This window comes from Rattus rattus, chromosome 1, assembly GCF_011064425.1.
Source record: "Rattus rattus isolate New Zealand chromosome 1, Rrattus_CSIRO_v1, whole genome shotgun sequence".
Lineage (NCBI taxonomy): Eukaryota > Metazoa > Chordata > Mammalia > Rodentia > Muridae > Rattus > Rattus rattus.
The window spans coordinates 177,727,849-177,738,891 of NC_046154.1; positions in this window are offsets into that span (position 1 = coordinate 177,727,849).

Here is an 11,043-nt window from a genome sequence, read left to right on the forward strand (position 1 = left end):
GTGTGTCTGAAGACAGCAACAGTGTACTCACATACATTAAATAAATAAATAAATAAATAAATAAATAAATAAATAAATAAATAAATCTTTAAAAAAAAAACCCAGGATGAGTACAGTGCTGTGCAGTTGCAACTTCATCAATAGCAAGATGAGAAAGAGAGACAGGCAGATCCTGGGGCATTGTGGTCCAGCTAGTCAGCTATCCTGGCCCATGTGGCAAAGCACCTGGTCAATGAGAATCTCTGTTTAAAAAAAAAAAAAAAAAAAAAAAGGAAAATGTCATCATCTTACAACCATCACTGACCATTGTCTTCTAACTTCCAACATGCTCAAATCCTCAGTACGCCAATATCGCAAACATAAACACACACACACACACACACACACACGTGGTTCCTTCATTAAAATAATATCAGTCATCCATACCTGAAGAAATAGGCTTAATAATTTTTTGGTCTTCCCTAGTACATCTTGTAACTCAAACATACTCAGTTACAAATCAGGCAACAAACATATACACAGCCAGGGACCACTGCTGGGAAAGAGGTCGAACCTGATCTGCTCAGACCCATTTCTGCTCTGGGAAGCACATGCCCTCATGAGGCTGACTCACACATTATGACCAGTCTATTTTTACATCTTTACTTTCATAGCCCGGATGAGTCTGGTATAACTCTATTACAATCTTACAATCATTTGAACACTATTGTCTAAGTCCATTACCATACACTGTTGTGGAGATAAATATGTTCTATGGTGGTATGGAAAATATCTAAAAATACTGTCCTTGAATGATAATCAAAAATATGAAGTCATTTTCTATTTCTGTAAGACAGACTACTGCTCTCTATGATGAGATGCTAGCGAACATCCGTGCTTAAGAAAAACAACACCTAGTAGTTTCTTTGATCTATGTTCACCTTATGCCTTTTTTTCTTTTCTTTGCCAGAGCTGGGAGAATTTTCAGTTGGGTATAAAAAGAGAGACAGAGACGTGTCATCCGTGACCACATGGCATAAGCAAAGCGCTGATCCTGCCTTATCTAAAATTTTCACAAAGTTCATGGGCATTTTACCTCTAGTGTGATACCCATAGCCAAGGTCAGCCTACAGTCATTTGCTAAAATATTATTTAAAATTCAGTTTAGTTAACAAATACAGAAAAGTAACCTATGACACAGAAGGAACTCTGCTAGGAAAGGCAGCAGTGATGGAATGTAGACAGTCCTTGTAAAAAGATGAAACACGCTGTTTTAATATATTGCCTTTTAATTTGTCTTATATTTTGGTGGCTGGAACTAACCCAGGGCACAGTCCATGTTAGAGAAAAGCTTATGTCATCCCATCTTAAAGCTCTGCTATTTCAACAGCCACATTGTAGGATTAACTCCTAATGTATAATGAATTGTCCTCCCTTTAACTTTAAAGAATCACCTTCAGGCTCAAGCTTATCCAAGGTCTCCTCCTTAGCATGAATGTGCCATCAGTGTTGGTGTCCTACATGGTTCAGCTCAAGCTTGAAGACTTCTTGGTCTTATTAGACAGCCTTCCTTATTTTTATTTCAAACCATATGTAACCTCATTTATGCAACTGTGTTCAAGTTGCTTCATCATCCTTTCTCTTCTGGGATTTGTGGAGTTTGGGTCTAAGTATATTATTTTAATATTACTATAACATCATCTTTTCCAATTTATTTATAGGAACTTCAAGCTATGGACATACCTACCTATTTCTGTAACAGTAGACAATTGGTTGCTCAGAATAATATTGGTTAATTATTTTTAAAACAAAAGATCAATTCTACATTCAAACACGTTGAACCATTGCTTTATAGATTAATTTGCTGGGTAGAACATTTATTTCCAGGGACTGCTGTTTATTGCTGATAAATATAGCTTGCTGATTTAAGCTCTTTACCTGACTCTAACCCTGCTGTGAGATCTTCAGAAGCAAGAAGCTTTGGAGTGACATAGGCTGGTAACGGTAACGTGCTGAATGCATTCAGTAAGCTCTTATTGTGAGCACTGTGATCAGATAATAAAGCAACCACTGTTAGCTCAAGGTCAAATGTTCCTTAATCTAAAAACAATCTCTAAATAGCATAAGAAGGGCTTTAACTTTAGTATCCACTGCATTTGAAGCTGTGTTTCATCTCTCTACAGAATAAAGTCAATAATATGAGAATCATAAACCAAGCAGGACTGCAAATCCTCTTAGGCTACCTGCTGGAAAGCAAGTGAGTGGGAGAAAGCACTGTTTCCAAATGTCACAATTGTGAAGAACTGCAAGGCAGTTCATAGGTTGATCACTGTATGTGAGCAGTAGTCAAACAATGTTATTTAATGAGGAACGTGTTCTCCACTCATTTCCTGAATCTTCAATTGAGCATTCCAGGAAACTAGTTGAGTGGAAAAGGCCAAAGATATGCAAGGTTAAAATTAGGTTTATTGATCATAATTTAAATTAGATAATTTGAATATATGTATTCAAAGAGAATTTTCCTAGCTCCACCTATCCCTTTAATTACTGAGAATCTTAAAAGAGAAAAAAAAAAAAAAGAAAACCTCAATGCTCCCATTTCTGTAATGGGTTTTATTTCCCTGAATACTATGTATTTGATACTAGCATGCATTCCAACAATTAACAGAAGGAAACAGTCATCTGAATGCCTTAAGGAAACAACAGAATTTCAACATCAGTTCGTTAGAGACAAAGAATCTATGCAATAATACTTCACGACTTCTGTATGCACAGCATCAACTTGGAATCATGTAAAAACATAGCTTCCTGGTCATCAACTTTTGAGACAGCCTTGGCATTTCTAAAACACATTCAAGCTTGCCAGTTCTTAAGGGTCAATGAGCAGTGTGTTGTTCATACAGAACTTCTAAAAGGGGGATGAAGATGAGGGAAACTTGAAAATGGATTTTCTGATTTACTTCTTCATGTCCCATTCTTATTGATGTACATGGACATAACAAACCTCTTTAGAAAAGAAACTATGGAATGTGTGGTTTATCCTTTTGATATATAAAACATAACAGAAATGCAAAATAATGGCTTACAATTCTTACTAAGCTCTGTGCTAACAATGGATTCCCTATTGATTTACTCAAGGACTATGTGTCTACTCTTCTTACTGTGGCAAGTCAAGAAATATACCACCCCAAGACCATTGAGAAAAAATAAATATAACCAATCATAACACTCAGGTTCCATCAGGTTCAGAAGTAGTCAGGTTCAGAAGTAATGGAACGAAAGCAGTGTTTTAAATTGGGAATCCACTCAGAATAATGTCTTCTCCTTGTAGAGCTCAGAAATTAGCATATGTACTCAAAATGCTGACTCAGACTTTGGACAGGCCATTTGCTTTTCTGAGTTCAAACTCCGTTAAAGCTTTTAATAAAACTCTGGGGGAAATTCCATTGCCATACAATGAAATTCCATTACGTATGGTTGGTTTTGGCTCCCGAGTCGGCAATAAAACATAGCAAGTGACATTTCCTTTCATTTTGTTCCTGAGGCTTGGCTATGACATTACTGTTTATGTGTTTTTCAAGGATAGTATTTCCACCTAAAAATATTTCTAATTTTGTTCTTCAAGAAGTCCTAAAAATAGGTACACTCGTATTGTTATTATGTCATTGTGTGTTAAAATTAAGTAAAAGCAATTATCTTGGTTAACAATATCCATAAATAGTTTGCATTTATGGTGTTAAAAATACCAAGGAAAAACCTTTTGGCAGAAAGGTTTTTTTTTTTTCTGAAGTCCTGCAAGAGGTTAAACTTGCAGTAATATTTCCGTGAGAACCCTAAACTGACACATCAATGTTTTAATATTTCTTAATTGTATAAAACATCACATACCAAAATTAACCAGACCTAAAGTCCATACAACTGAACAAGCATCTATAAAGTTATAACAGGCATTGGAAACAGAAGCTGTGGGCCTTTGCATTAAATTTTATACTTTCAGTATCAAAAATGTTTTATGCACCCATCTACCGCCAAAGGCAAAAAAAAAAAAATTCTGTGACAGAATTAGAACCAGAAAAGTTATTGGCTCCATATCTTGATTCAAAACTCATGTCGAGTAGACTAATGGCAGCAGTCCTCTCCCAGCTGCAGCTAGCTTCATTTCTACATCCTCCTAGAATGTGGAGTCTTCAAAAGTTCCACATGGGCCCTTCTATAGATGTGAAGAGGGAACATGTGGTACACTCAGTGAAGCTGAAGACTCATCACAACTAAAACTGGGTTGACCTCACAAGAGGCATTACAATGGGAAAGGAGTTTCACAAATCCAACCTATGGGTCCACTTATTTTAAACATTACTTGATAACACATATTCCCCATACAGGGAGGGGGGAAAAGAATTTTTGATTTTGCAATCATTGAAGTAAGCTTTGATCTAATTTAATAAAAAGAAGAATATGTTCATTGAATATTTTAATTTATATATTTTATGTCTCAGTCTCATTTAAGGGATTCTTGAAGAGGATGGGTGGAGAAAGTAAGAGGCAGGAAAGCATAGGTAAGGCAAGGCTAGGCATGAAATCAATGGAGGGTGTCTGCTAATTTACAACAGACAATAACTTAGAGGACAGTAGAATATATCAGTTAGGTTCTTAACTGCTTGAATATTATTATACCAAACACAATTTAGTCCTGAAAAAGAGTTCAATTTCACTCATAGACATTTTTTACCTTGTCAAAATAAGACTCATAAAAAGACCTTTCCTTCTGAATGTACCATATTGTACAAAAGGATTATTATTTGGTATAAAAAATATACCCTTTTGCAAATTCCCTGAAGTCGTAGATGGCAGAATCATAAAGAGACCCTAGGAAGAGATTTGAAACAAAAGCGTCAGATTGATATTGATGCTGAAAGTTGGAGGGGGGACAGTTTGTAAACCATGACAATCAAACCAAAGACAATCTCTTTGTGTCACTGATCCCAAATCAGCCACTGCAAAAGCACACAGCTCTAGGCTTTGAACCACACAGAACCCAAGAGTCTAACCATGGAAGATGATGAACAAGTAGCTGAGAAATCACATCAGCTCTTATATGGATGCCATTTATCTAGAAAATAAAAAGTACCAAAATTCAATCACAACACATAAAAATAATACTAACTATAATTAATGAAAATTGCCAAAGAAGGTAAAATGTTGATTTCTGGAGAGGTATGGGGAACAATAGAAGGATATGAGAACAGTAAAGTTTGCTGAAGGCAGGCAGGAAACAGATTTTTTTCCTGTACTATCATACAGGTATTTCACCTCAAACCCGCCGCCCACCTCTCATGAGTCTGTAATTAGCCACAGTGCCCAAGCCATTCCTATTCGTGGACATGAATCACAGCGAATAGAAATGCAACTTGACTTTTAGTATATGTTTACTGATATGTAAAGAGCATGACTTTATTTCTGAGTTGAATAAATCCAAGAGCTATATTCTCTACCAAATGGAAAGAATTGAAGTTCAAGTAGGCCAAAAGAACTGGGGTTCTGTTCACATGCTCTGCGTCTCTGAATTCGGTCCTGATTCAGATGGATTAACCTCTGAATTCTCAACTACATGAACCATGGGTTCAGTTACTTATACCAAGAACTCAAATTGCACTTCTTGAATTTTTAATGCAGAGAATTTTGCTTACTATACAGGTTAAGAAAATGAATCATCAGATTAGAAAGGAGAAAGCAAATATTGACAGGAAAAAAATTAAAGTCCAAGCCAGGTTTTTTTAAAAAAGGTTTTTGTAAATGTACATTTGAAATAACTTTGAAGACCAAAGTATACATTCTACAAGACCAAAAGAAAGCTCAGATGACATCAGTGGGCCATAAATAGTCATCTTTGAAGAACTGTGGAGAACAGATGTCTTGCTGGCAGGTGAGTAAAGGGCAAATAAATGTTTCCATTTTCAAAAAAGGTGAGAGCAGTTCAGTTCTTTAAACTGTATGCCAAAGAGATTGGACAGATTCCTAGCAGAACTTTAGAGTTATAGAAAGGTTAGTAAACAGTCAGGAAGTAAAGGCACGATCACTGGGGACCAAGATAGTTTTATAAAGTTCAAATCATGCTAGGATTGTATCATTTCCTATTTTACCAACAGTTACTGGAGAGACTGAGGAGAATGTTCGCCATGCTAGGTAATTTCAAGACAATTTCTCATATAGCATAGTGGCATGTGCAATTACTGTGGCTGTAATTGGTTGGTGTTGTTAACTGTAATAATTAATAGTGTACATTGTCAATAAAATGTACCAGAATATACATGTATAGGAAGATGAATTAAATGACTGATTGCACATATTAATCTATATGTTTATATGCATATCGATACTAATATATAGCTAATATACACTAAAGCACATATAAATTCACAAATATATAAAGATATACACATACATAAACACATGGCATATATATACATATATAGAGAGAGACTCATACATAATACACATAAACATATATATAAAAACACATTACAGATATAAATCTCGTCCCTAAACACATGGACCCACACAAAAAAATATATATATATATATATATATATATATATATATATATATATATAGAGAGAGAGAGAGAGAGAGAGAGAGAGAGAGACAAGGCCAACATAATCCCCGCAACACAGAGGGAAAATACTGGACTAAGAAATCTGTTCATTCATAGAACTATTAAGAGTAAAATAGAGATCTCAATACCATATTTTTTCGTATTTTTAAATCAATATTTCTTATCAACAAAGGGTTTCTAGAAACTTTTTACAAAGAATGCTAACCAAAATTAACAAGAGCAATCAAAATAAATCTGAAGTACCTTAGGCCTCCTCAAATTTTAAAACTTTGAGTAGTGAGACACTCCTGGGAAACCAGAGGAGACTACTCTCTGCCCACATTTCTGACTCTAGAGGAAAACACCTAGCGCCATCAGGGCCCCCGGCATACAGGGACCCAGAAGTAGGGGCAGGCCCTTCTGGTTGTTGCCTTCAAGGAGAGCTGAAACCAAGCACCCAAGGAGCAAACTACAGGCCCGAGACCAGAGGTAATACCAACTTTTCTGCTCCAAGTGACCTGCCTGATGGACTCAGGACACACACCCACAGTAATAGCTGAAAGCCAGTGGACAGGAAAGACTACACGCCTGAAAGCAGAACACTCTGTTCCCATAACTGGCTGACAGAAAACAGGAAAACAGGTCTACAGCACTCCTGATACACAGCCCTATAGGACAGTCAAGCCACTGTCAGAAATAGGAGAACAAGGTAACACCAGAGACAACCAGATGGCAAGATGCAAGCGCAAGAACCCAAGCAACAGAAACCAAGACTACATGGCATCATCAGAGTCCAATTCTCCTAACAAAGCAAACACTGAATATCCAAACACACCAGAAAAGCAAGATCTAGATTTAAAATCACATTTGATCATGATGATGGAGGACTTTAAGAAAGACATAAAGAACTCCCTTAGAGAAATGCAGGCAAACACAAGTAAACAAGTAGAAACCCTTAGAGAGGAAACACAAAAATCCCTGAAAGAATTACAGGAAAACACAATAAATAGTTGAAGGAAATGAAAATGGAAATAGAAACAATAAAGAAAGCACAAAGGGAGACAAACCTGGACATAGAAAACCAAAGGAAGAGAAAAGGAGCCATAGATACAAACATCACCAACAGAATACAAGAGATAGAAGAAAGAATCTCAGGACCAGAAGATTCCATAGAAATCATCGAAACAACTGTCAAAGATAATGTAAAATGGAAAAAGCTACTGGCCCAAAACATACAGGAAATCCAGGACACAAGGAGAAGATCAAACCTAAGGATAATAGGTATAAAAGAGAGTGAAGACTCCCAATTCGAAGGACCAGTAAATGTCTTCAACAAAATCATAGAAGAAAACTTCCCTAACCTAAAGAAAAAGATGCCCTAGAAGCCTACAGAAGTCCAAATAGATTGGATCAGAAAAGAAACTGCTCCCAACACATAATAGTCAAAACACCAAATGCACAAAACAAAGAAAAAATATTAAAAGCAGTAAGGGAAAAAGGTCAAGTAACATATAAAGGCAGACCTATCAGATTTACACCAGACTTCTCACCAGAGACTATGAAAACCAGAAGATCCTGGACAGATGTCATACAGACCCTAAGAGAACACAAATGCCAGCCCAGGTTACTGTATCCAGCAAAACTCTCAATTAGCATAGATGGAGAAACCAAGATATTCCATGACAAAACCAAATTTACACAATATTTTTCTACAAATCTAGCCCTATAAAGGATAATAAATGGTAAAGCCCAACACAAGGAGGCAAGCTACACCCTAGAAAAAGCAAGAAACTAATCGTCTTGACAACAAAACAAAGAGAAGACAAGCACACAAACACAATCTCACCTCCAAATATGAAGATAACAGGAAGCAACAATCACTATTCCTTAATATCTCTCAACAGCAATGGACTCAATTCCCCAATAAAAAGACACAGAGTACCAAACTGGATAAGTAATGAAACACAGCATTTTGCTGCCTACAGGAAACACACCTCAGAGACAAAGACAGACACTACCTCAGAGTGAAAGGCTGGAAAACAACTTTCCAAGCAAATGGTCCGAAGAAGCAAGCTGGAGTAGCCATTCTAATATCGAATAAAATTGCTTTTCAACCAAAAGTCATCAAAAAAGACAAAGAAGGGCACTTCATACTCATCAAAGGAAAAATCCACCAAGATTAACTCTCAATCCCAAATATCTGTGCTCCAAATACAAGGGCAGCTACATACATAAAAGAAACCTTACTAAAGCTCAAAAACACATTGCACCTCACACAATAATAGTAGGAGATTTCAACGCCCCACTCTCATCAATGGACAGATCATGGAAACAGAAATTAAACAGAGACATAGACAGACTAACAGAAGTTATGAACCAAATGGACTTAAAATATTTATAGAACATTCTGTCCTAAAACAAAAGGATATACCTTCTCACGATCTCATGGTACTTTCTCCAAAATTGACCATATAATCTGGCACAAAACAGGCATCAACAGATACAGAAAGATAGAAATAATCCCATGTGTCCTATCAGACCACCATGAGCTATAGCCAGTCTTCAATAAGAATAAGGAAGGAACGCCCACATATACATGGAAGTTGAACAATGCTCTACTCAATGATAACCTGGTCAAGGAAGAAATAAAGAAAGAATTTAAAATCTTCTTAGAATTTAATGAAAATGGAGGTACAACATACCCCAACTTATGGGACACAATGAAAGCGGTGCTAAGAGGAAAATTCATAGCTCTGAGTGCCTGCAGAAAGGAACAGGAGAGAGCATATATCAGCAGCTTGACAGCACACCTAAAAGCTCTAGAACAAAAAGAAGCCCTTGGTCCTGCCAAGGCTGGACCCCAGTGAATCCGATTTTTGGGGGGAGGGCAGTAATGAGGGGAGGATAGAGAGGGGAACGCCCATATAGAAGGGGAGGGGGAGGGATTAGGGGGGATGTTGGCCTGGAAACTGGGAAAGAGAATAACATTTGAAATGTAAATAAGAAATACCCAATCTAATAAAGATAAAAAACTTTGAGTAGTAATAGAAAAGACATTAAGTCAGAATATAATGCCACAGTCCATGGTGTGATACAGAAAGACTAGAATCTATTTTGGATATAGTGAGAAGAAGAGCATTAGAAGCAAAGACATTCTCAGACATAGTCCACACAGCAGCTCACTACCACAAGGAGAACTTTTTTTCTTCGTTGCGAACTCAAGAAATTAACAACGAGAAGTTGCTGCTAAAAGAAAGAGCTCAGTGATGAGCAGCACAAGGGAAAGCAATGTGCAATTCACCAGAAGAGAGAAAAGTGCTTCATTGAACCTTAAGGAAGTTGGATTGATACAGTGGTTTTTGTCCAAAGTGAACTAGGCATGATGGTGGAAAATCAAGTCTTCCAGCACATGCTAGAAAAAGATAAACACTATGTTTCGTAAGAAAAGTAGACTTAGATAGTGGGCGGGTGAGTCTGTATTACCTGTTCACTCTCTTGTCCAGAAAGCTTTAAAAGCAAACTGAGAATAAATGGAAAAATGCTTCTCTGAGTCAGAACGGAACATAATAAACATAAGAGGTTCTTGTTAAAATGCAGTGACTAATGAATGATTAAACATTTCAGGAAGATGAGGCATAAAACGGCATAAAGGAAGTCAGAGTCACCTGGGTCCTGACCACGGTGAATGGAGTGGGCCCATTGTTGTAAGCGTGGGCAGTTCAAGCATCTATTGCACTAGAAGGTTCCTCCAATGCCTTTGTATTAGACAATTCCTGGGAAGAATGTGGATCTGTCCTACCAAGGCAAAATAAGAAATTCAAGGTTTTCTGGTGACGAGTACCCAATGAGATTTTTGCCATTTTAACTCAATTGACTTTGCGTGTTAAGCAAACGCCAATAATCAAGTTTCTCATGACAAGGTTAGCTGAGTGCTTGTCTACGAAATATTGAGGAACATTCTTCTCCAATCTCTGTGAGGATGATTTCTCTGATCAAAAGAAATAGGAATTACATGACTAAAGAAACAAGTCAGTCAACAGCTTTCATAAGCATTTTATTAACACTTCAACAACACTCTCTATTACCTACTGCTCTGAGGTCTATGCCAGAAACTAAAATGCTTTTAACTGGTTCAAACTCCTGGGTCCCAAGCCAATGGTTGTGGTTATCAAAGCAGATGGAGAGTGGAGAATATTTACTGCTGTATAACTTTCTTGATGCTACTATAGCAAATTACCCCAAACTTACAGTCAAACATCCCAAATAGTACAAATATATTATCTTACCATTCTGGAAGTCAGAAGTACAAATGCAATCTCACTGAGCTTAAATCCAAGTAACAGAAAAACTGTTCCTTTCAGGATCTCTGGGGGAAAAATCTGGTTCTTTGTCTTTTCCAACATCCAAGGCTGTCTGAATTCTTTGCCTTATGTCCCCTTCATCACGGCAACTTCCATTTTCCTTGTCTTGAC